Source organism: Hydra viridissima, unplaced genomic scaffold, assembly GCF_058129835.1.
Source record: "Hydra viridissima isolate aposymbiotic clone 2 unplaced genomic scaffold, HvirCarnegie_v1 scaffold_1, whole genome shotgun sequence".
In the NCBI taxonomy this organism is placed as follows: Eukaryota; Metazoa; Cnidaria; class Hydrozoa; order Anthoathecata; family Hydridae; genus Hydra; species Hydra viridissima.
In genome coordinates, this window is record NW_028324300.1 from 21,272,665 (window position 1) to 21,300,185 (window position 27,521).

General features: G+C 26.7%; 1 long non-coding RNA gene and 1 pseudogene across 4 annotated transcripts in view; one reads left to right on the plus strand and one right to left on the minus strand.

Moving 5' to 3' along the window:
• Positions 1-27,521, plus strand: part of LOC145192505 (uncharacterized) — an 85,919-nt pseudogene that overhangs the window by 48,879 nt on the left and 9,519 nt on the right. The window contains exons 16-18 of the transcript XR_016449064.1: positions 7,194-7,258; positions 18,320-19,657; positions 23,068-23,106. The product of XR_016449064.1 is annotated as an uncharacterized LOC145192505 (transcript). The remainder of the gene's footprint in view (positions 1-7,193; positions 7,259-18,319; positions 19,658-23,067; positions 23,107-27,521) is intronic.
• LOC149893867 (uncharacterized) lies at positions 25,361-27,179 on the minus strand. Of its 3 annotated transcripts, none has more exons than XR_016449093.1 (5): positions 27,035-27,179; positions 26,709-26,878; positions 26,381-26,445; positions 25,681-26,173; positions 25,363-25,549 (listed from the first exon to the last, which is right to left on the minus strand). It is a non-coding gene; the product is annotated as an uncharacterized LOC149893867 (long non-coding RNA). The 3 variants fall into 3 exon arrangements; XR_016449092.1 differs by having other exon boundaries at positions 25,675-26,173; XR_016449094.1 differs by lacking the exon at positions 26,381-26,445 and having other exon boundaries at positions 25,361-25,549; positions 25,675-26,173.

Here is a 27,521-nt window from a genome sequence, read left to right on the forward strand (position 1 = left end):
TACTTAAAATAAACCTAAAATGTGAAAATAATTTTTAGACATTTTACGAAAATCCTATTGGCAGTCAACGTGTTAATAATAATATTATAACAACAACAACAACAATTCATAAGCTTGCACAAATCTTCTTTGGGCCATTGATGAATTCCATTTCAAATATAAAATTATAAAACTATATAATTGTACACTTCCATATATGTGTTACACCAAAGTGATTATCAATTTTGCAGACAGCTTCCCTAAAAATAGAATGTTACCTTTTTTTGGTTTACATTTTGATTTATTGGCTTTGTTTTGCCATGCCAACCTCAATGGATTTTGCTGAATACATGGCCAGGCGTCTTAAGAATTTGTTTTGTTTTTTGCCTTTGTTTTATTTCTAGTAGTTTTGTCTCATATATTACTTATGCTTATCTTGTCTAAACTTATCTTGTCTTATCTTATCTTGTTATGTGTATACTTTTATTAATCTTTAAAAAATAACTTAAAAATGGAAGTGAATGGGAGGAGCTTTCTCAGAAAAAAGGAATCTGAAATTTAGAAATATGTTTTAATTACAAGGGATTGAAATATTGTTAAGTGAAAATATTGTCCTTCAACTTTTAAGACAAAACAAGCAGCAACAGCATTACTTCATTATTTAGAAAGAGTAGAAAAGATAAAAATAAAAAAAAGTGATATGAGTTTCTCGCCATACTTCATTGACAAGATTAACATTAAGTTTGAATTCAAGCCCTAATCTGAGACTAAATGATGAAATCAACTTTGAATTGTTACCAGTTTTTCCAACAAATGATCTTTATGAACTTGTTTTTGCTAGAATTGTTGCTGTTGATCTTATTCTCATATAAAAGGTGCTATAAAGTATTGATATTCCAAAGGATGGGCTGTTCAAAATATTATAAATCAGAGTTCAAGCCAAAATATGACTTCAACATTTTTGGAATACAAAAAAAAAATTGGAATGATTTATGGTTTTTCAAAAGTGATTGATTATGATGATAGATTTTGATTGCTCTAGCTGAATGGATTTCTAATAGAAATCAAAGATATATGTGCCTAAACTTACACTTTTCAGACAGTTCAGCTCAATGACTTGGAATGATGAGGATTCTTAGTTCAAATAAGGCTAAAGATGGTCTTAAATTGATTGAAACAGAGTTTGAAGAGTCAAATCCATTTTTTTGGAATGGTTAGAGATGGAGCCAGGTTAAGAGAAAAAGCAGAAGATTCTTGAATAACTCATCAACCATCTTTCTTGGCATTAGTTAATGTAACTTATAAAAAAGCAAATAATCTAGTAGAAAATAAAGACTTGCAGTGACAACATAGAAGAGGATGCTAAAGTAGTTGATGATGATCATGAAATGATCAAACTTCTGTCAATTGAGAAAAATTACCTTAATGAAGATACTTTTGAACTATGTGAGCTTGATGGAATTAAAAACATCAAAAATTCATATTGTTAAAAAAATTTTTAAAAGGTCACCTCCGATAATTAATGATTTTTGTTGCTGTTTTCTTGAAGAATTTTTGTTTAACATAATTTCAAGATTTCTTTGTCTAATATCATTAGACAACCTCCCAAATATCTGCTTGATAAATCAGAAACGGTTTAGAAATTATTAAAGCTGATGCTGATGTTCTTTGTAGAAAAGCTATTTGTCTTTTTGAAGCTAAAAAATTTTGTAATTTTTTTTTTTTAACAGAAATAAAAGATTAAGATGAACTTTATCTGATGTTTTTTTGGATTCAATGATGAAAAGAGTTGCATTCAATTTTTGGATTTAATGATGAAAGAAGAAATATTGGAATTGTGGGCCTTTTAATATATTTAGAGGCCCAAATCAGCATGATCAATCTCAAAAAGAGTCTATTCTAAAATTATCCAAAGAAAAAAAAGCTTACATTAAAATGAATTATAGCAAAAAGTATTTATTTACATCTGAATAAATTTTTTTATATTTGCTTTCTTATGCGCTTAATTTTTGAGTTTTTTATTTTTAAATTCCTCGCAACAAATTTCTATTAATCTTAAATTTGAAGGGATGGTAATAAAATAATTTAATTTCTTTAAAAGGTTAAGAATCTTTTGATATATTTTGATACATGTTGAAAAACAAAGTAATTTTTCATAAACAAATAACAGAAAAAGTTTTTTTGTAGCCTTTTATAAATCTGAATAAACTTTCAATGAGGTTGATGAGATGTTATTTCATTTAACAATTTAATGATATTTTAAACATAAAACAGTTCTACACTCCTCCATTTATTAAGTGCTTAAGCATCTACATAATTATATTATCAGTCATTGACTGATAAAAATAGCAGTGTGCTTTAAAGTCTTTGTCACCATCATCATTTGAAGCAGAAAGATGTTATAGCGCTGCTGAATTTTTAATTAATGAGCTAAGAAAATCATTGAGTGATAAAATGATTGACACGTCTTTTGTGTTCTAACTTGAAAGTTTAGTTGTTACATTCTTTCACACTTATAAAGTACTATCACACTAAAATGTGTATAGTATTTAATTGTCTGGAAGTTAGTTAAAATTAATAAAGTTTCTTAATTAATTCCAAACAAATAACTTAAAATCACTTAAATCATTTTCCCCATTACTTGAACACAACTAGTTGCGATAATTAAAGGGTTTACTAAGCAAAAATCTCAAAGGTTTTTGGTATTTTGGGTTCCATTTGAAAATTGATTTATATGCTATAAAAATATGGACCATTTAGTTAAAATCTTATCTAAAAATGTACAAAATGCCTGTTTTAAATTCAAAGTTTTTCACCATAAAAAAACTTAAGCTTTTCAAAGGAGCAATATGAAAAGAGAGCAAAGAAGTTATATTTCCTTTTTAATGCACTTGAATTTTGAGTGTTTTTTTTTTATTATTTTTCATATCAAATATTTATAAATCTTAATTTTTATGGAAGGTAATAAAATATTTTTATTTCTTTAAAAGGTTAAAAAGTAGTTGTAAGAACTCTTGATAAACAAATAATGGAAAAAGTTTTTTTTATAACCTTATATAAATCAGAATAAATTTTCAATGAAGTTGAAGGAATGTTATTTCATTAACAATTTGATAACGTTTAAAGAGTTTTGTTCTCAATCTTATCTTATTGTATTTAAAACATAAAACACTTCTGCACTCATCCATTTATCAATTACTAAAGGATCTACGTAATTACTTTATCAGTCATTGATTGATAAAGTAAATATGTAGCATTTATGTAGTTTTTTTCACCCGCCAACACATTGTCATGAGAACCTGTTTGGAATGTTATTTGGTGTCAATTAGGATCCTTGCATAGATCCCTCAGGATACTGTCCATAAGATTTGTATGAAACTCATGTAATCCTTTTGGTTACTGTTCTCCATAAATTGTTAATTGCTCTAGTGTAACTAATATTATTATTTCTTTGTAAACTACATACAGTATCGGACAAAACATGGTGGACAAACTCAAATTTAGAACAAAAGTTGATCAAAAACTAAAAAGAACTAGTAAAACAATTGTACATATTAATTTTTAAATAGTTTATTATGTTCTTAACAAAATTTAAAACGTTTGAATCATACTAAGAATCACAAAAAAAATTTATAACACATTTTTCTCAACAAACTACATTTTTTCTTGGACAAAACAAGGTGGACAAATCAAAACGAAGCTTTTTTTATAAGATTTCATTGTCTTTATTCAATTTACCGTATTCTTTTGTTTTCACTTTTATCATAGCATTACTCTAAAATAATAAAATAGATTTTGGAACATCTGGCCAATTATTTTTTCAATTAAACTAAAAATAGATTTAACTCGTGATATATGGGGTAAATTGCAACTTAAAATGGTTTACAACAAATTAGGTGCTTTACGTGAAAATACTATTAAAGATTTTAAAAGCGTAAAACGTCAAGCTGAAATTTGTAGAAAATATAATATAGCTAAATCGACTGTAAGCAAAACTGTCAAACCATTTGGATCTCGTGACTACTATAAAACAAACCATCGGGGCTGACATCCAAGAAAAACATCACAAAGACTAGATCGAATAATTGTTAAAGAGCTTAAAAAAGATCCATTTTTGTCATCCACAAAATTAATCGAAAAACTTGAACTACAAATCTCTAATCGCACTGTGCGACGAAGAGCTAACAAAGCAAAATTGTTTTCTCGAATGCCTGCCAAGAAACCACTAACTTCTTTTAAAAATGGAAAGCTAAGACTTGCTATTGCCAAAGTACACCAAAATTGGACTGTAGACTGGGTCAGATTTAAAAAATTCAAAATGGAGCTCCAATATGGCGGCCAAACTGTTCATAACTTGAAAATATGAAATCTAATGTAATTTGGTTTTCAATGTTGTATTAATAGTGTAAATTTGGAAATAATTTTACAAAACATTGTAAAAGATTAAGTCACATATATGTAAAAAAATTGTTTATTTAATCCTAGTAACAAAAACACGTAAGTCATATTCATCAATTTTCGAATCATTCGATTCGGAATCTGATGTTGAACTACTTGTATCTAAATCGGAATCTTTCCTTGAATCTTGTCTGGTGACTTCAGGTTGTTTTAACAATTGTAAATTTCTTGGTGTAGAGATTTTGCCGGTCTCTGGGAAAATTTCCTGATGCTCGAGAGGGGTTGTTAACGTGACATCTTTAACAACTTGAGCAACATGTACTTGACCAGAAGTCCTTAAACTCATTTGAGCAGCATATGCCAATTCTTCTGTAGAAAAAGTAAAACGTAGTTCTTGAGTCTTTCGCCTCTTTGATCTATCACTAGATGAAGCAAAAGGTTGCGAAGGTTGCCTACATGTTCCTTTTTTATTATCACTCTTCACAATCTTCTCAGGTGTTGTGCATTCAGTATTGGATAATTTTGAAAATTGTACTGTGCCCTTCAATCATTCTTTTTTTTTTTTCAGAAAAAAATCTTCCCATCTTCCTGCTGCTCTCCATCTCGATCAAAAATTTGCAAATAACCGTGATAATGACATTTCATCCTCGCCTACTTGTATCACATGTTCCGTTTTTTGGAAAATTGCATCTGTCAAAACATCAATGATGAATTTATATTCATTTTTTAAACTCTCTTTCACCATAAAGAATATATCTTTTCTTGAAAATTCCATATTTGAAGATTTGGAAGACTCTGTAAAAAAAAATACAGTAATAACTGCTGAAAGTTCTTTGAGGACTGTTTTATAAAACTTTGAGATTATCATAAAACAGAATGAGAAGTAACTTTTAAAGCATATATTTAAAATAAAAAATTATTGCATTAAAATGTAATTAGTGCTATTAAATAATGTTAATTCACTAATTTCCATGACCATTAATGCATGGTGCGACATTAATCTATTAACATAGTTTAATGTCGCACCAGGCATTCCTCCATAAAAACTAGTCTCACTATTAAAATGGCACTCAATGGCAGCCAGTTTTTTAATATGTTATATTTAACACTATACACTATCAGTTCCTTGTCAAAAGAAGGTGGATAACCGTGGGTAAATTTTTAAAACGACATTAGAAAATCGATTTCAGATAAAAAATTTACAATTTTTTATGTTTACTTGTCGCGTGATTTAAATATGAAAAAAATTAAAATTAGCTATAACAGTGCATAACCATATATTCTACATGCCTCCAGAAAGTGATTCCATTTTGCCGAATTCCAATTGAAATAGTTTCTTCAGTTTAACAGCACTTTAAAACAGGCAAGAATTTTTCGACGTGTCCACTTGTTTAGTGCGTACCGAACGGAGGCTAAATGTCAGCTGACGCCCAGGCCACCCCAGAGCAGGTATATACCTGCCCTGTTCGGAATTTTGTTCTAACGTAAAAAGACGAAAATATAAAACTCAAAAATTTGACTTTTGGCCACAAAATCGGGATTTCGTCCCACTGTGCGACGGCAAGAACCGAGTTTGGAGAGCAAAGAACACCAGATTCAATACTAAATATACCAAAAAGAGTGTTAAGCATGGAACGTCTGCTATGGTTTGGGAATGTTTATCAGCACTAGGAACTGGTACTATTCACAAAATTAATGGAATTATGGACCGCTTTGTTTACAAAGATATAATAGAAGATTTTACGTTACCACAAGATGCCCCTAAAATGGATTTTTCAACAGGACAATGATCCCAAACATACGTCAAAAATTGTAAAACAATGGGTCAAGGACAAGAATATCGCCATAATGGAGTGGCCTGCACAAAGCTCTGACTTGAATCCCATAGAAAATTTGTGGGAAATAATTGACAATAAGATTGAGCGTGCAAATGTGAAGACCTGTGAGGAATTATTTGAACAAATCGAGAAGGCCTGGCGAGAGATTGATATGAGAATTGTTGACTCATTAATTGATTCTATGCCTCGAAGAATGAAAGCAGTAATTAAAAGTAAAGGAGGTCCTACCAAATATAAAGTCCTACCAAATATTAAGTTAATTTCCTACCAAATAGTAAGTTTTTTGAAAAATAATAAGTTAATTTTTGAATTTTTTTGAATTTTCAGTCGATTTTTTGAATGTCCACCTTGTTTTGTCCAAAGAAAAATGTAGTTTGTTAGGGAAAATGTGTTTTAAAACTTTTTTAGTGATTTTTAGTATGATTTAAAAGTTTTAAGTTTTGTTACATACATACATACATACATACATACATACATACATACATACATACATACATACATACATACATACATACATACATACATACATACATACATACATACATACATACATACATACATACATACATACATACATACATACATTTATACATACATACATACATACATACATACATACATACATACATACATACATACATACATACATACATACATACATACATACATACATACATACATACATGCATACATATACGCATCTACATATATATTGTTTATGATTACAACTAAGACTGTATTTGAATGTCTTTGATCCTCTAACTTTAGTAGAGCCTTTAGCACTTGATAATAATATAAATTTTGATTAAAAGTTTTGTGAAAATTTTATTAATAAAGTTTTAATAATAAAATTTTGGATGTAATTTTTATTGTAAATTTTAATATTAAATTTTTCTTTTTTTATGTTACCTTTATGAATTTAGAAAGATCTCTCACCAGTTAAAGATTTCTTTTCTAATCATTTTGTATTGCATTCAGATATGAAAGAATGGTTTCTGGCACTTTTAACAAATCAAAATCAATGAAAAAAGGAGTTAAACATGGTGAGTGATCTTTTTCTTTTTAATAAGAATGCTAAAATTTCGTACTAGTTCCATCTTAAACTAATTAAAAAAAAATTTATATTTGAAACAAGAGGTTAATTTAGACTTCAGTTAAAGTTTCAAATGAATTTTTGGAGAAATATTCTGAGGGTCATAAAATTCTTAAACCAGATTGAAAACTTTTCAAATTTACAAATATGAAAGTTTAAAACACTTTGTAAATTTTAAAGTTATCAGAGAATTTGGTTTGAACTTTTATATGAACTTCTTAATTTTAAAAAACGAGTCTTTGTGCTTTTCAAAACGTTTTTGTTTAGTTTGCTTTCTCATTTTTAAGAAAAAATTTTGAAGTAGATCCTACTTCATAATTTTTATCTAAACAACTAAACAATTCAATTATATTTCTTAGTAAGCTATATATCAAAACAATCTTAAGCTAAGGTGTGTTCTAAATATTCCAGATTGTTTGACTTTTAATAGAAGTTCCAGCTGCTGCTCCTACCCTAAAATGTTGGAGCACTAAAAACAAAACATAGATTCAAGTTTAATTAAAGGTGACTTTGCAAATTGTTTAATGGTTTTGTTGTATCAACCTTACAGTAAACAAACCAGCAGTCAGTGTTTTAAATGATGTATAAAAGCCATTTTTTGTAATTAGGAAAAATGATAATCTGTATTTAATAAACGATAATCTGTATTTAAAGTTGATAATCTGCCAATATTCATTTGTAACTAGTAAAAGATGTCAACTGAAAAATGAGACTAGTGGAAGAAAAATCTTTTTTAAAAATAAACTGATTATAATCTATAATTGAGTATATATAATGTTCAACAATATGTAGCGTACATGCCATTTATAGGTGAACCATTGGTAGCTCAAGTTGATTTGGAAAGTGGTAAAACAGCTGTTTCTATAACAATAGATCTTAGTTTGTCAGAACCTGCACCATCATGATTCTTGTTTATAAGATTTTAGCTCATACAAAGGATTATTCCTATTCAATTATTTCTATTAAGTAATTTTTGATTGATGACTCCCTTCCAAACCAAAATCAGTTTTAAGGAAACCTAAGGGTAACTTTGACTTGTGTAAACAATTCTAATTAGAGTGAAATACTCTCAAATATTTAATGATTCCCTAGTTCTATTGATTACTCTGCATGGTGAACTCTTTTCCTACTCTAATTAAGAATAATATTAACCAAGTTCAACGAAATTTCTTCTCAAATGTTGAATTGTAACATTATTACAGTTGTAAGGTTGCAGTTGTGATCACCATACTTTCTGATTTTAGATTTTTCATAATAATAATACCAATCTGTTCATAATGAACTTTCTATTATTGTTGGTTTTCTTCTTTTAGGATAAACTGTGTTTAAACACCAATCTACAATAAATACAATTTTAAATCAACTTTTTTAAGTAAAGAGATTCAGAAAGGCTGGATGACTAGTATGATAAATGTGCTAAAAATGTTTCATGAAATATCAGTTTGTTTAACTTTACTAGAAAAAAATGCTGGTTGTCCATTTAAAAATTATTTAGTTATCAATAAAATTGAATTAAAATTGCTACATAACTAATAATGTTAAAATGTCAATTTAGCACTATTAACTATTTTAAAGTCTTTTTTTGCTTGCATAAAGTGAACATTTATTTAATAAATATAATTTTTAGAAAAATCTTGTGGGATGAGATAGAAAGTGTTAAAAATTTTGTATTAATGAAATGCAAAGATCCAATGTATTCAGTGGTGGTCATAGAAAAAGCAAACTCCATAATTTTTTCTTTAAATTGAATTTTATAGAGTTTTTCTATGTTTTTAATCTTAATGGTTTTTCTTATAGTAATTTTTAAGATGGAATTTGCCTTATTATTTGGATGTAAATATGACAATGTGACAATAAAATCTTTTATTGTCAAATTTCATTATGTGGGTGTGCTCAATAAAATAGCAGATGCTAGTCCAGAATCCCATTTATTAATAATCTGCTATTTCATTAAGCACACCCAATTTGGATTCTAATGGGAGAATTCCATTTATTAACAAAAATTTGTTTCTTAATAAAATTCTATGGGTGAGAACTGGAGTATTTTTTGTTATGTAAATTTAATATTCTTGTAGCAACTGAACATGGGGAGAAAACAAAAATGCTTTGTAGTAAAGAACAAAAATACTTTTAAATATGTTATTGAATGGACTTCACATTTTTCAAATTTTGTTTCAAATAGGGTATTCTAGAAAATTGATTCAAAGCTGTCATAAATATTGAAAAATACAATACCACTGATGATAAAATTTGAAGCTTCTGCCAAAAAAAACTTTAACTGATATGGATTGCCGAATTGTTAGGGTATCTAAAAAAGATTCTTTTTTAACTTCTTATGAAATAAAAAAGAAAATTTAAGAACAGTATTATGTAGTTGTGTCAGTCTAAACAATTCGTCATTGTTTACAAGAAGCCAGCCTTTGAGGCTGTATAGCAAAGAAGAAACCCTTGTTCTAAAACAAAATTGGCTAAAGTGAATTTTGCAAGTAATATTCCTAAATGATGAATGAGTTGAATTCATCACTCCAGTGATTGAATTTGATGGAAATTTGGATAAATAAAATACAAGGATATATTACAATATATAATGGAGCCATATTGGTGATGATAATCTATCTGTTATTTGGATTTTAATGCACAACAACCACCCAAAACATACTGCAAGATCTGTAAAACCTTGGCTTAAGGAAAACTAAATTAATGTTCTAGAATGGCTACCTCAAAGTCCAGAACTGATTCTGATTAAGGTCCTATGGTATCATATTGGGGTGACTTTATGACATAAACAAATCTTTGTTATAAAATTTAAGTAATATAATAGTTTGAGGAAAAACTCAAAATGTCTGGGGTGCCACTACTGTCAAAAAATGTTAAAGGCTTGTTAACAGTATACCATCAAGAAGTGCTGCATTTATAAAGAAAAAACGCTACTCAACAAATTATTAATAATGGTTTTTGTGTTTTGATGTAGAAATTTAAACACATTTTGTTTATTAAACCTTTTACAAAAGGTAGTTGATAATTTTTAACAAAAAAACCATTTATATCCTTGTGATCTTTTTAGAGGCATTCTGTCAAAATATGATTTGTTAGCTCACTTCTGCTGATATTTTTACTATAACTAGTTGCAAAAAAAAAGTTGAATACTGTCAGCAAAAAAATTGTTTTTACAGTGACACAAATTCATTTTTTTTATTTCTGTATTGTTGCCATCAGAAAAGCAATCAAACTTCGCAATTTATATTTAATGTTTTGTCAAACAAAGTTTATTACTACTAATATGATTTTTAAAAAAATGTAGTAGCATAAATCATTTGAAATAACACATTGATTTCAGTAGGTTTGAAACAACTAACCACTGGATTTATGAAACATTGTATGCTAATCAAGTTGTTTCATTTTACAACCACAAATGCCATTACTGTTGAACAATGTCAAAGGCTTTTCAACAGTATGCCATCAAGATATGCTTCATTTATAAAGAATAAAAGTAACTCAACAAAATATTAATAATAGCTTTAAAGTTTTGATGTAGACTTTTAAACAGCACCACTTTTTTTGTATCATTTTACAACTGCAAAATCACCAACCTTTAATACTCAAATTCAGCCTCAAGTTCTCATTTGAGAATTTGAGGCTGAATTTTCAAATCATGTTATTTTTTACATTCTCAAAACAAATAGAAAACCATCTTTCTAGCTTGTAAAAGCATTTTTTTACATAAGTACTTAAGAGTTTTTAGCAAACAAGAAACACTTTCAAACCAGTTGCAACATCATTCAAGATAATCTAACATCTTTCTCTTTAAAGACATATTTTATTCTCACTGAGCCCATTCTAAGCCACCTCATTTTATTAGAGCAACCTATGAAAACCAAAGTATTAAAACCTAACTTCCCATTATTACTCACCTTATTTTGATTGGAATATAAGCCATTAGTTAGCAAGGTTTCTAGCACAGCCTGAAAGTTATTTCCTGAAATCAAAACAATCTTGTCTTGAACTCCAGAAATAATCTGCCTTCATTTCATAATCCAATCATCCATATTATCATACTTCCTTAACTAAACTGAAATTCTTTTTCATACTTTTTATATCCTTGCTAGCTTGTGATAACAATGACCAGTCATGAAAGCATAAACTTGGCTTGGCATTTGCAAATCCAAATTTGTAAGAGTAATAAAATTTGCAAAGGAAGATTTCTCATGAAATTGCTTCACCATCATCCATAGATAAATCAATCATGAATAATATTGTAAAATACTGTTGTGAATATATGCTGAAATAATACGAATAATAATAATAATACTGAAATAATATTAATACTGAAAATCATATTTACAATGGGATTTTACAATATTGCTGGAACAGCTACTCAACAGTCAATAAGGGAAAAAACAAGACAACTGGACCCAGTCAAATCTATCCATTCCGATTAAAACAGCCACAAATATCAGTTTTTTCACTGCCACCTTGGTACAACGCAATTACTATACTTCTCAAATTTATACCTTTTAATAAGATCTTGGCTTTTCCTATTTATTGCCTCAAAGTTACTTTCATTACTGACCTCTGGCAATCATTCTTGATTTTCTGAAGATGATGGCTAATTTACCAATGCTTTTTCTAAGTAAAATATTTTAAACTGTATTTCAAAAAACAAAATTCTTAAGGTTTTAATTGAAGGTTTTGGTAATTCATTATTAGTAATCTGCCAGTTTGTCACTTTGCTTACTGCTTATCAACAAATTTCTATGTAACTTAACTTTTAGATCTTCACAAAATCTCCTTAAAAATCTTTCATGACTGGTCATTGTTATCACAAGCTAGCAAGGATATAAAAAGTATGAAAAAGAATTTCAGTTTAGTTAAGGAAGTATGATAATATGGATGATTGGATTATGAAATGAAGGCAGATTATTTCTGGAGTTCAAGACAAGATTGTTTTGATTTCAGGAAATAACTTTCAGGCTGTGCTAGAAACCTTGCTAACTAATGGCTTATATTCCAATCAAAATAAGGTGCAAAATCGACTTTAAGTTTATTTAGTATTTGTCATTTTTATATATGTATTTTTTTAAAAAAATCATGATGATTTTTCATGAATTGAAATAATTTTAAAAACTAAAATTTCACCAAAGAGTATTGATGATGCTTTGAAAGTCATACCTTTCATCAAGCTTTTTTAAGGCGTATAGACACAAGCGTCCACAATAGGAGGTCTTTCCAAACTGAACTCTTTTGCTGTTTTAGTACAGTTGATAATATACAATAACAAATATAATAACAATAACAACAATAAAAATAAAAACAATAGGATTAACATTAAAAAGAACTATTAACAAAATAAAAAATAAAAATGTAAATAACAATAATAATATTATTAATATTAAAAGTCATTTAACAACTTTTTATTAGTACAATTACTTTCCTACTATTTGAAACAGTAGAAACAAAAAAAAGAGCATACATAAGAGGGTATGAGTTATTTGTTTCTTTTACTTCTGGAACATATGAGTCTGTACCAACAAATACCCAAATTTTGAAAATACATCCAAAATAATACATTTGTTTAGATTTCCTCCCTAGACTTTTCTTCCAAGAAAAAAAAGTTCTTTATTCCTACGCGCAAATATTGATTCCCTTCTTTATTTATCTGGAAAGACAAAGTGGAATTTACCTATTATTTATAATCGCGAATTGTATCAGCTATGATCTTTCATGGCGTGTTACAAATATAAATTGTTTGTACTTCACAGAATATTTTATAATTTAACTTTTTGTATTCTGTATTTTAATATTTTTGGTGTACGATTTACTTTTTTATTTTTATTTTATATGAAAATTATTATAAGTACAAAAACTGTTTACTCAATAAAAATTCTATTACTTACATAAATTAAACAGCATGACAGCTGAAATAATGTTAGCAAAAAATCATCCAAAAATTTTACAATAAGATATTTATTTTACGATAATGCTATAAAACCTTTGACATTATGATGATTATAGTAAATACATTTTCTCCTTCAAACGGTAGAAGTGTAATTTAGTTGATTACCTGAGATTGACCAGTCAAATGTTACAGCTGGAAAATGAGTATCAAACTCCAGTTATTCAATTTTTATTGTATAAGTAAGATAAGTATGTATAAGGTTTTTTAAATTTTGAACTAAGGAAATGTTTTTTTTTAGCTTTCAGTTGCTGATTTTTTTTTTCTTTTCATTTGCTGATTTTACCTCTTTTTTTTTAAACTCATTTTTTTTTTGTCCCATCAATTATTTATTAGTTGTCTATTGCTTACTTGAATTTATTAAAATAAATGCACTAGAAGCTCTTTCTAGAATGTCCTTATATATTGCCTCATTATTTACTTATATAATGCTGTGGTAAGTAGATAATATGGGAATAAGTTAAATTGACTTCTATGAAAGTTAAAAAGTCTTTTTCCATAAGATAAGCTTATGGCAAGGGATGATTTTATCTTTCTATTCTTATCTAAAAGATGATTTTATTTTTCTAATGATTTTTTAAATCATTTTTGATATAAGTAGTAATATAGAAGCAACTTAAAAGTTGTTGGCAATTGATGTCATAATTGTTGAATTTATTCATAAAAATTTTTTCAAAAACTTATTCAAAAAATTTTTCTCTAGAAAGAAGTTTTTCTCTTTTTTCATTCGTAGTTTTACAGATGATTAACTTTCCCATTAAAAAAGGAGTCTTTTGAATTGTTTTTTAAAATAGAATATGTTTTGTGAAAATCTAAATCAAGCAAGATTAAGTAATATATTTAACTTATTTAAGACATTCAACATATGTAGATGTTAAACTTATCTAAATACAACAGTTTGAATGTTTAGTTACCATAGGGATGGCAGGAAAATTTTGTTTATCCAATATAAAGTTTGCTACCTAAGTACCTAAATATGATATTTACTTTTTTCTGTTATTTTGACTTTTAACAAAAACAATTATCTCACAATATTAATAGTCCACTGATAAAATGTTATTTTTTATCATAAATTTTTATTGTGAATTGTTTTTGGTATCAAGAAAAGTCCCAAAAACCAATATTTTTGTTCCTTCTGATATTACCTGCAAATTTGTAGTGAATTAAAATAATATTTAGTACATTGAAAAGGGTCATGAAGCTTTTGAAATAGTGGTACAAATTGTGTTTAATATGCTTGAATTAAGATTTTTTAAGTCATTTTAGGTAATAATAGGTTATTTGGAATCAATAAAAGTCTTTTGACTTGTAGAATCTACTGTACAATAGAACTGATAAAAAAGGAAGTAAAATTCCAAGCATAAGCAATATTAAAATCATAAAAAGTTGTCAAGATTCGTGATTTTTTTACAATATAGCATTTTTACCTTTACTTACTTGACATTTTTATCATTACTTACTTGACATTTTGTGTAAGTATAATTGTCATGTGACCTGGTACTAGGCAGACGTTTTTCATGTAAACATCCTTTGTGTTGTTGAATATTTGAAAATATTTATTACTTTGTTTCTGACATTGTTACTTGTTGTGATATCCATAATCAATATATTATTGAACTAGTGTATAGCTTGTTTGGTTTTTATGACTACATTACTTAATTATTACATTCATATAACTGTGTTCACCTGTTTAAAATCTAATTACAATCTAAATACAAGTTTAAAATCTAAATACAAGTGTTTGTAGATCAATAATGATACTAGCATCTATAGTGGGGTGCAAAAAAAAAGCCACACTAATATTTTTTCTTCATTTTAAGTATAAAATGTATAATCAAGCAAAACAAAAAAAATTGGATGTGTCAGTGAAAAATTTAGGACTGAAAAGGTATGTTTATATATAAACTAACATTTACATAAATAAAATCTTTAAGAAAAAGATTAATATGGACACATTTAGTATTTTAGAAAACATCTAACGGATGTAGAAATTGGACGAATTATTGAAGCTGCTGACCAAGGAGAGTCTCATAGAAGCATTGGAAAGCGTTTTAAACAAGAAAACTCAACTATTAGTAGATTGATAAAGAAGTATAAACACACTGGTAAAACTGAAAGGTCTGCTGGATCTGGGAGAAAGCCTAAAACTTCAAAAAAAGAAGATCGCTACATTCTTAACGCTGTCAAAAAAAATCGTAAAATCACATGTTCTGAGATAAAACTAGATTTGAACCTTACTAATATCTCAAAGTGGACAATATCTCGCAGAATAAAAGCATCGGGTTGTTTTTTTTCTGGAAAGCAAATTAAAAAACCCTTTGTTAGTGAAATCAATCGAAAAAAACGATTAAAGTGGTGCATTGAGCACAAAGATTGGACATGTGAACAATTGGCTAAAGTTATTTGGAGCGACGAGTCTCCTTTTGTTTTGTTTTATAATGGTCGATCTCACTGTTGGAAATTAATTGGGGAAAAATTCAACCCCCAAACATGCAAGGCAACAATTAAACATGACAGAAAGATTAATGTTTGGGGTTGTTTTAGTGCACACAAAGTTGGAAAACTTTACCGGGTGAAGGGCATCATGGACCAGCATATGTATCATAAAATCTTAGTTAATCAGCTTGGACCAAGTATAAAAGAACTTTTTCCTAATAGTGACTACATCTTTCAACATGATAACGATCCTAAACATACAGCACGGTTGAATAAAAGATATCTAGAATCTAAATTAATACCAGTTATGTCTTGGCCAGCACAGTCTCCTGATTTAAATCCAATAGAAAACCTTTGGTCTATATTGGATAGAAAATTGAAAGATCGTAGAGCAACAAATGAAGATGATTTGTTCCAAATTCTTCTTGATGGTTGGAATGCTTTGCCAAACGATTTATTAAAAAGACTTGTAGATAGTATGCCTTCCAGATGCGCAGAAGTCATAAAAAACAAAGGATGGCCAATTAAGTACTAAAACAGCTGAAACCTAAAAAATGCTTTACAAATCCTAATTTCTTTTTATTATATGTAATATACAATGATGTTATAAACATTTTTATCAAAATTGTCCTATAATACTTTTTTTATACGAGTCTTACTCATTTTTTGTTGCTGTTTTTATTAAAAAAACTAGTGTGGCTTTTTTTTTGCACCACCCTGTATGGTTAACAAAATAGGTTGCTGCACAATTTCAACAAAGCTTTCAAGAAGTGCAGTTCACCAAATATGACAGAAATTTCAAAACAGGTAAGAGAAGAATTTCAAGCCAGCAAACTATTGTGCACTGAGATTTTGCCTGATATAACTGGAAAAGATACTCAGCAATTGAACTGTTTTTGTAGCTTCTCTTATTTACAGAACAATTTTTAATTTTATTACAAAAGAATTGTTTTGTTTATTTTTGTCAATGAAATTTATAAAATTTGAATAAAATTACTTTCATATATTTTGTTAAAGAAATTAAAATGATTTTTGATTTAAGTATTATAGATTTAAGTATATATTATTGATTTAAGCTGATAATTCAAAATATGCTTTCTTAACTTCTTTATATATGTTTAATATTTTCTTTTTTTTTGTGTGGTTCGTTAAATATCTTCTCTATAATTAATACACAAAATTAAAGTTTTTTATGCATATTTCCTTTATGACAAATAACTTTTGTTTTTCACCTTTAGTTGATACTAATAGAGTTTCTTCTGATTTGTGAAACAGAATTAGTATCTGGTTATATGAAAAAGAGTTAGTTTATGAATGAAATTGGGTATTTGAAATATAAAAAATTTTATATTTCAAATATTGTTCCAATATTTACTATTTTAGGTATAATAGTCATAAAAAAAAAAAAAAAAAGAAATGGCATAAATATTTTTAATTATAATCTTTTTCTTTGATGTTCTATTTCATAGTGAATTAAAATTTTAAAATTTGAAGTTTTCAACATACTTGTTGATTAACTTCAATTGCAAATTGAAGTTGATCAATTTTAAGTTGGATTATGCTGAAAATTGGTTTTAATGTTAATTTAAATGTTGCAATAAATAGAAATTTCATCAGATGTTTTATAGGATAAAGTTTAATCCTTATTCATATAAATACCATTATAAATATGAAATCTAAAAATAAAGAATTTTAAAAAAAGGAATTTTACTTATTTTTAAAAACATTGTTGTTGATGTTGGCGTTGTTGCTGTTTGTATTACTATTATCATTATTATTGTTATTATTATTATTATTATTATTACTATTATTATTATTATTATTATTATTATTATTATTATTATTATTATTATTATTATTATTATTATTATTATTATTATTATTATCATATCAATGGTTTTATTAAACTTAGACTTATTACAGAAAGAATTAAATATTATAAAAAAGAACATTTAATTGTTTTGATTTTTAGTAAAAGCAATTTTCTTACAACGTAAATGACCCACTGATAAAATTTTATTTGTTATCATAAATTTTTATCATAAATCATTTTTGTTTTCATGATTGTTATCATGTCTAGAAAAGAAAATATGGCAATAATACCTCAAAAACAAAAAAATAAATAATTTGCCTCATATAAACAGGCTTAAAATTCATTTTAAAAATGGGTATTAAAATAAGATCATATCAGCAAAGTGCACAAGTAATCTAAACATTAACACATATTGATTACAATATAAATTATAATATAAACATAATAATAGAAGAATAGAATAATAACATAAATATAATAATATAGAAGATAAGAAATATAGAAGATAAGAATAAATATAGAAGATAAGAAATAATAGAAGAATAGAAAATAATATAAATAAAATAATAATAGAATAATACAATAATAATATAAACATAATAATAAAAATTATAAGTTATTTTTTTTAAAAAATAAAATAATTTTTACTTGGGGTTGTAAAAATTTATATTGGGAATCAATTTTAAACTTTCTTTAAAACTTCAACATGATAACAAAAGCATAAGTTTTTGTTCAGGTTGTTTGATTTGCATAATTTTACATTTAACTTTTATAAACCTAAGATAGATTTCTTCTTTTGTTTTTTTCAGAAATGCGCGAGGCACTGAAAAGTCATTATCTTAAAACTTATGGAAAAATGGATGAAATTATGCACATAGCAAGAACTCCAGCTAAAGTTGAACTCTTAAATAAGTTCATTGAATTGACTGTAGTTGATTCAGGTGAAGTGGAAAAAGACACTGTTAGTATTGCTGAGCAAGAGTTGTTTCTTCAAAGACAAATGACCTATCAGCCAATCGAGTTTAATGAAGTGTTTTCAAAAGAACTACCTTTACTCTTGATATCTGGTATTGCTGGAATTGGAAAAACTTGTTTGCTCAGGAAGTGCTTACTTAACTGGGCTATTGGTACCTTATGGAAAAATGTGGATCTTGTTTTATATCTTGAATGCAGAAAGTTAAATCAACATCAAAAAATCAGTAACATAAATGAGCTGTTAAAAGTTTTCTACAAAAATATTTTTCAAGAATGCTATGTTTGTGAGCATTTTTCCATTTTGTTTGTGATAGATGGGTTGGATGAGTTTGCTCAGTTAGATAACTTAATAAAGCATAATCTACTTAATCCAAAAAATCTACCCATTGTTAATGCATTAGCAGAAGCATTGAATATTCAAAAGTACAAATGTGTTGTTTCTGGAAGAGTCGGAGCTATATCACAATACAAAGATAAAGTTAGAGAATGTACAGACAAGTTAACCATTCAGATAATGGGTTTAAATGTCGAGGGAGTTAATAAGTATATTGAAAGTTATGGCAACAAAAAAGAAACCATTAAAAGTGTTCTTAAAGAGTCTTTCTATGCTAAAGCCATGGCATCTGTTCCGTTTTATTTATCAGCAATGTGTGCAGTTATTGCTGCAAGTGGTTCTTATTCTTTCAACACTATGACTGAGTTGTATTGCTCTATTTTTTTATACTTTTTTCAAAATCACATTTGTAAAACCAATGAAACAGTTCATATTATGATGCAAAGTGAGAGTAACAAGCAACATGTTTTAAGAGTTTGTAAAGTTGCATGGGAGTTGTTCAATCAAGGTAAAATTCTTTTCTCCCTAGATGAAATGAAAGGTATTGTCAATGACTTTGATGAAGTTGAAAATGAACTTTTGGGTTTCATTGAACGTGTTGACTCTCAACTTGGTTATCAATATCAGTTTGCTCACCTCACTTTAATGGAGTTTTGTGCTTCAGTTCATGCACACATTTATTTGAGTCCTGAGGAGATAATAAGTAACAAAAAGTTGCTTAGCTGTTTGCCTATGATCTGCGGACTTGCAAACGAAAACAAAAGAAGTTTTGTGAGATTACTTGGTAACTTGAAGAATTCAAATGAAGAAAAAAACATTTTACTTAATGCTGTACTTGGTAAGTTCAATTAAAATGATAAAGAATTATTTTTAAACTACAACTTTGTTTGAGCTTTAATTATTTATTTATTATGGTTATAATGAGATCTAGTTTTTATTCCCCTTAATTTTTGTTTAATTGTTTTTGTTATGTTTAGGGCTGTTTTTCCCAATTTTTTGTTGCTTTTTTGTTGTTGTTGTTGTTTTTTTAAGAATAAAATGACGAAGTAGTCAATTATTTGATTTGGTAACAATTGACTACTTAATTGGACATTAAAAAACCATTAGTGTGTTTGCTCAAAAAATTTATTTGAATCCACAAATTAAGCAAATTCTTTTTTACCTGTGAAATTTCTTGTTATATTTTATATTTGAAATCTGTGTTTTTCAAGTTAATGAATTTTTTAATATTATTTTTAAATATGTTGACTGACTTTGTTAAGTTAAAAATATCAACCATCTGAAAAAAAAGAGAACGATAACCATCAAAAACTTGTAATACTTAACATATACAATGTAATAAAGTTAGGCAAAGCAACATTTTAAAGGGGGATAAATTATTCAATATTTAAAAGATTTTCCTCAAACAATGTAAAATAAGTGTAAATGAAAAAATGTTTAAAAACTTTTGAAATTTCTTATATTTTTTTTATATATATTTTTGTTTATATGCGAACAGAGTCAATCAACAGTTTGAGATTCGAAAAAATTGAGTTGTGAAATTTTTTAATGCAAAAGTTTGATTTACCTTTACCTTTTTAATACCTTTTTTTTAAAATTTTATTCTTTAATTTATGTTTCATCTTGAAATACATTTTTCTCTCTGCAGCTCAATATTTCTGGAAGAACATCCCATACAATTTTTATGTGGCTTTGAAAAGTATGAAGTAGCTCTACAGGGCTAACTTTATGCTTTTACAGATTTGATTGAACTAGTGAATATATCTTATTGCAACCTTAAGTTAAGAATTAAGTTACATTAATTTGGTTATTAAACATTCAAAATGTGTATTAAAAGAACTTTTAATATACATTTTGAATGTTTAATAAAGTATTTTAAATGGCAATCGCAGATTTGAAAAAGATTTTTTATACAACTTTGTTATTTAATGTCTAATTAATCTTTCTTCAAACTAATTAAATATTTTTTTAAATCTAAAGATTGCAGCTTTTTTTAAAATAGCACCTGTTGTTTGTTTCATTTTTACAAAATAATTGAACAAAATTAAAATAAAATTGAACAAAAAAAGCAAAGACAAAAAATGGAAATATTATGAGAACTTTTTAGATAATGGCATATTACCTTTTTTCTTCTCTCTTCTACTTACATTATGTGAATAAAGGTATGTAATACCCATAATCAGGTTTTATATAACAGATATTACACAAGTATTACACACCAAATTAATTATGTTAATGTTTTTCCCGTTAAATTAACAAGGTTATTATTTTTGATTTCATATACAAAAAAAAGTTATGATTTGAACTGTAGCAGATGTAAAAACATTTGTTACAGCTTAAAAGTCAATTTTTCTTCAATATGTGTTAAGTTCTACAAAACAGATGACAAGGTTGTTAAAGTATTTTTAAATATAATATTCAATAAAATTTCTTTACTACATGTTAAAAAATAGTTTCGTATATGTAAAAGCTAAATCAAGGTAATTAAAGTTAACTTAGAAATAATACAACAGATATCATCTCAACTTATTCATTTGAAGTTACTAAAAATACTTTTGTGTCTTTTTATTATCAAGTTTCAAATTGTAACCTGCTTTTAAAAAATGATTGTAAGTAAGGTTTTTAGAAGAACAACTTTTGAAATAATTTAACAGTTAAAAACATGTTAGAAATAAGAATTTTTTAAGTAATCTTTTAATTTAGCAGTGTAAAATAAGTTGAATATGCAACATGCAATCTATAAAATTTTGATGTACTTATGTTGTTAATATCTTTTTGATGTTTTTTTATTTGCTTTAAATATTTTTATTGTTTCAAATTTTTTATGTATATGTTTATTTTATATGTTATATTGTTTCCAGTAAAGTACTGCTACATAATGTTAACTTCGCTAAGAAGTCTACTCATCACCTTTAAATCAATTAAGATCAAGTAAAATTTATAAAAGTAAATTTAAGTTTAAATTTGAGTAATTAAATTTTAAATAATTTAACCTTCTCATATAAAGTAGTATAAAGTGAGAGTGTAAGTTTATTTTACTCTCACTTTACACAACTAAAATAATAAAAAAATAAAATGTATATTTTGATTTTCTTATATTGTAATCATCTTTTTTTTTATGACATAATGTTATTTTAACTAAGAAGTCTACTCATCAACTTTGAATAAATTAAGTTTAACTGAATTTTATAAAAGTAAATTTTTCAAAGTTAAATTTTAGGTAAATCAAATAATTTAACCTCCTTACATAAAGTTGTATAAAGTGGGAGTATAAATTTATTTTACTCTTAAGTGAAATATTTTTCAGTGTTAATTTTAAAAATTTAAGTTGTTTATCCTCCTTTAAAATAACAATTCTCTAGATATTTAAGATAAATTAAATCATTTGGTAATAAGACATTTTTAAAAAAATATATTGACCAGCATTTGCAACAAATGCTCCTTTCAAAAAAATTTTAGGCATGAACTTAACTTATATATCTGTTAATTATATTTATATGCATAACATTTTAAAAATGAAAGGTTTTTTTTTTTACCTCTAGATTTATAAAGTTATCTGTTTTTTACTTCTAGATTAATAAATATATGTCAAAAAGAGTAAAATAATAAAAAAGTCAGTTTTTAAAAATAGATTAAGCGTTTAAACAGTATGCAGAGTTTAAGGGTAGTTTTATTGTTTTTGACCATAAAAAGTTTAACATAAATAGTTGACTTTTATTACACTACCAGAACATTTTTTTTTTTTTTTTTTTTTTTTTTTTTTGTCATGAAAAAACACCAACTTTGACTTTTCCAGATTACAAGACCATAAGATTATTAAACGATGGAAAAAAAAAGTGGACCTCTTATTTTGAGTATTGATATGTACATAAAGTATAGTATTATTTCTTATTGATCTTTATTTAGAAAAAGACTTATATAAGCATTTCAGAGGCAGAAGGCGTTTTAAAGTTTTGTAGTTTCTTTGCAATTTTTTTTGTTTTTTACCGTAACGAAAACACGAACTTTGACTTTTCAACATGGATTACAAGACAACATAATTAAAACATGGGGAAAAATGTTGACTCCTTATCACTTGGGAATATTGTTTGCTTATGCCAAAAAATATCGTTTTAGAAATTTCACTTTTTGAAGTTTCGCTGAGCCACAGGATAAACGATTTAAATTTCTTTACCCTTCCTTTTTTTGTTTTCCTTTCTAAGTTTTTTCTAAAATATAATTTCATACAACGTGCTTTTTTGTTTTTAGATTTGGTACCAAAAGAATTTGATCTGCGTACTTTAAGTGGTAAGAATTATTTATTTTAATTTGTTTAGGGAAGCTTTTACGTGATCATTGCTTTGAAAATGCGATTGCTTTATTTTTGGAGAATATTTCATCGGTTCGTTCCCACGCCACAAATTTAAAATAATTGATGAATTTGACTAATTTTCTTTTTTCATTTACAAAATACCATTGAGCATTTCTAGCTAAAAATGCTCTTTTTTCTATAAAAACACGGGAAGAAATCCTTTTGAAGAAAGTTTCAATAGCTGAAAGGAAGTAGTGAAGATTTTTATGGCATGAGTTTTTTCGGTCTGTTTTGCTAAGAAAATGACTCTCATGAATTTCAGTATATTATAGAGATACAGTATTTTAGTAATTGTAGTGTAAATGATGTTATTATCAGTTGCGTTTGTTATCTAGTTAGGTGGATTGTTTTATCTGTTTTATTTGTTAGCCTCGTTTTTATGATAAACTTTAGTTTTAACATATTTTCTATTTTGTGAGTTTTTGTTTTCAGTGTCAGTTTTATTAGTTTGTTAAATTTGTAGAAAATAGTTATTAGTTATCAATTTGTTAGGTATGAATAGGTTAACAATGTGTATAAGACAATTTTAAATGTTTATATTGAAACTCATTCATTTTCCTTGTAAATTTGAAACCGTAAACATTTATTGTAGTATTGCTCGTGTGGTTTGACTTGTAATGATTTGATTTTATGCTTTCACTGATCCGTTGAAATTCTTTGTGAAAATGAGTTTTCAATGTGATAAAAGCTCATCAACAGAATTTTGAATAATAGAATCATTTACACTTGTGTTTTACTTTACTACCCTTCGAAAATTGAGTTGGTTCGGCCACATCAGGAGATCAACTCTAAAGGGTGTTACACCCAAGTAACCTCTTATTCAAGTTTTATGTAAACTCTTTTGTCTAAACAATTCTCACTCTCTCTAAAACACCCCTCCCCCACCCACCCCCTACTCACCTTTAAAGCTTTACGGAGATGTGTCTTTTTAGCATATTAAAGAGGAAAAAAAGAAATAAGAAAATAAACTTAGAAATATCTGTTCTTTAAGAATAAATCCTTCCATTTATTTAGGGACTTATTTTTGGATAATTAAAAACCCACATAAAATTAAAAATCAAGAGAAACATTGCAGCCTCTTTTAATCAAAGTTGCACCCTCCTAACTCTGTTCTTGATTTAACTTTTAACAATTGTTCCTATAATTATATGATCGTATAATGTGATCTTATAGTTTACTCAAAAGAATGATAACTTGTAATTAAAGGTAGAAATTCAAATTTTATTGAAAAGGTAGCCGTGCAAAAGATTAATACCAGTTCCATGCCCATTCAAAAATCAAAATTTCACTAAGAGATATGTATTTATATTAAAATTAATTTACTAAAGATAATATTTAACTTAAGTTGAATTTGAAATAAATGGGAAAATCTAAGGAATTGTCACGAATAAAGAAAAATTTAACAATACGCGCTGTAGAGAAAAAGATTCTTATAAGCAAACTTTTGAGCTTTGTGATGTGGCTAAATCAACAAATAGTGTGCTAGTTAAGAGATATAGAGAACAAAAGACACTTGAAAAAAATGATGGCTACAGAACTTTTGTTTGTAGTTTTAATTTCCTTACTTATTCAATGTGTGGTCTCCTTTAGTCAGACTGACTACTTTTTTATGATATCGATCTAAATTTAAAAATGAAAAGCTTCACTTTAAAATTTCAGTTGAAAATAAAATCTTTTATCTGCATTCTGTACATTTTGAGTTTTTGGTTAACAGAAACAAACTCTTGTTAACGAAAAAGGTCGCTCTTATAACTTTAGATAGAGACCCAGCAAACATGTCAGCGTTGAATCACGTTGAAAACCGGTCGCAAAAGATGTTGCGGAAACGTTGACAAAGTAATCGATATTGCAGAGATATGTAACGTTACTAAAAGACGTTACAAAAATGTCACAACTTAACGTTGAAAAAACGTTACTAAAAAAGCGTTGCATGAACGTTGTTAAAGCAGTCCATTTTGCAAGGATTTGTAACGTTGATAGTAAAACGTCGATTTAACGTTACTCAAAGACGTCGAATAAAGGTTGAAATATAACGTTGAATCAACGCTTAAATGCGCTGTAGAAAATATCGCAAAATATAATTAAACGTTACTAATCATGGCTATAATATATGTATATTGAATTGACAAATAAAACAAAATTGTATGTGGAACTCTACACTTGCAATATTTCCAAAATCGATTTTTAATAAAACAGTAATATAGAATGATAAATATAAAAAAAGCCTAAAATATACAATCCATAGATATATATAAAAATATAAATATTTTTTTAAAGATTTATGTGTGTGAGTGTTTGTATATACATTTATACAATATATAAAAATAAAATTTACAGGATATCGTATCGATAGGCCAGGCTATTATTGAGATACTTAATCTAAGCCCAAAAATAAAACTTTTATCATTAGTGGTTTGAGAGCAAATGTAAAAAAAAAAACGTTAATGAATTAGTATGATTATAAATAAATTTATAAAGTAAAAACAAATATATACATAACAAACTTTTACTATCATCAGTTTCTCTGAAGCAATCTAATTAGCCAACTGTAGTTGCTTAAATTTGAAAAGCTTGAATAAAACAATTTATAATACAATGAAAGATTAAATAAATAAACGTACATTTTAGAAAAAGCTTTTTACACAAGTCACAAACAAAATCATATCACATATCCAAAAATGTCTTTAAAAAACTCTAAACTTCCGATTACTGCTTTCTAAAAAAGTTTATTGGCAAATATTTCAGAATTGATTTTACAGCTTCATAAATCCCTGCTTCATCTGGGTATCTTTTTGAGACACTCTTTAAAATACAAAATTCAAACTTCTTGCTTAAATACTATTAGTAAAAATCTGCATACTTAAAAAGTTTAAACAAAACATATTATCAACTAAAACATGATACTATTTTGTCTTTGAAAAAGCAAACTTTTGTTTGGTTTTGTTCGTGGATTTGGTTTGCCCCTTCATGTTTAACAAACAGCGCAACTCGATTGTTAACAGCCTATAAAGTTAGTAATTATTTGAATCAATATTTACAATATTGCACAATACAACGTTCATGCTACAGGAAAGAAAGCATGTATTTTGCGAAAGCATATAGTTTGCGAAATATATTTAATATAATAAATATATTTCGCAAACACTTTTTAAATTATCCAATAAAAACCATTGCCATCTCGGCTTGGAAAGGTGTAGAAAAATGACCTACCGCTCAATAACACGTTTTACATTATCTTTTAAGTTAACTCCACCAATTTTCGCTATTTGCGATACCTGCTTTCAAAAAAATCTTTAATCAATGTTTAATTAGTTATATAATTAAAGGCAATCTTTTATAAAATCCCTTACATTTTTAAACAAATTAAAAAACATTGAAAGTTGAAAAAACAAAAAGTAATTATGTATAGAATGACAAATTATAATAAATAAAATAAAATTATATTGTTTAATCAACTTTTCAGTTAATAATAGAAATGAATTTACCATGACAATATAAAGAAAAAATTCAAACTAGCAATAGCAACAGGGCAACTTACCCATTTAGAAAAAATGACACTGTCATTTAACGCAGTATCTAGCTCAATTTGTTCTATTGAACTCAATGTATTTATTTGCAGATCTTTAGATACAAATGAAGAAACATTTTGAAGATCCTTTACCATACTTTTAATTTCTAAAAGTTGTTTAAAAACTTTTTTCTGAAATTCTAAAAAAAAAAAAAAATGCAATTTATTAAGCATGTATATACATTTTTTTTTTAAATTCATACAATTCTTTTTTTTTTTTACTCTTTACCATATAAAAAACAAAGAAAAGACAAATCCAAAAAGAAACACAATTATTCACAAGCATAATTACTCACATTCCTCTTCAGATTCCTCTGTAGTCGTGAAATTAAATCCTTGCTGAAACTCCCTCTGTTTCAATCTTATTTTCAAAATAAACAACTAAAGCCCAAGATTGTGAAGCCATTATAATAGATTATCTTAATAGATATCTTTTTTTTTATTTACATATATATATATATATATATATATATATATATATATATATATATATATATATATAAAATTTATGTTATATATACAAATAGCTGTCATGTTTTGAAAATGTTTGAGGCAGAATTTGAAAAACTTTTCTACTATAGGATGTTTGCCCACTAAAATACCTCCTCCAACCAAAAGTTTTTAAATGGTTTATTACTCCAACAACTAATTAAAAAATGTCCAAAGTTTGCTAATGACTGAGCTGAAATTCGTTTTGTATAGATATTTATATACATTTATGTGAAATTTTAAAAAAAGCATGAATATATAATACAGACAAACAAACACACAATATGTCTTTAA